This window comes from Pteropus vampyrus, unplaced genomic scaffold (assembly GCF_000151845.1).
Source record: "Pteropus vampyrus isolate Shadow unplaced genomic scaffold, Pvam_2.0 Scaffold284, whole genome shotgun sequence".
Taxonomy (NCBI): Eukaryota; Metazoa; Chordata; class Mammalia; order Chiroptera; family Pteropodidae; genus Pteropus; species Pteropus vampyrus.
The window spans coordinates 386422-387072 of NW_011889065.1; positions in this window are offsets into that span (position 1 = coordinate 386422).

A 651-nucleotide genomic window follows, 5' to 3' on the forward strand; every position below is an offset into this window, starting at 1 on the left:
AAAAGTAAAAGTCCAGGGCCAGATGATTTCAGTGAATTCTACCAAACATTCAAAGATTTAATATTTATTCTCCTCAAACTTTTCCAAAAAATTGAAGAGGAGGCAATACTTCCCAATGCATTTTATGAGGCCAATATTACCCTGATACCAAAACTTGATAAAGATAACACAAAAAAAGAAAACTATAGACCAATATCTCTCATGAACACAGATGCAAAAATCCTAAATAAGATACTAGTGAACCGAATACAGCAACATATTAAAAAGATTATACACTACGATCAAGTGGGCTTCATCCCAGGGACACAAGGATGAGTCAACACATGCAAATCAATTAATGTGATACACCACAGAAACAAATTAAAAAATAAGAATAATATGATCATATCAATAGATGCAGAAAAAGCCTTCGGCAAGATACAGCATTCAGTTATGATCAAAACACTTAACAAAATAGGAATAGAAGGAAAGTACCTTAACATAATAAAGATCATTTATGACATACCCTCAGCCAACATTATACTTAATGGTGAAAAACTAAAAACCTTCCCTCTAAGATCAGGAACAAGGCAAGGCTGTCCACTATCCCCACTGTTATTCAATATAACATTGGAGGTCCTAGCGAGTCCAATCAGATAAGAGAAAGATATA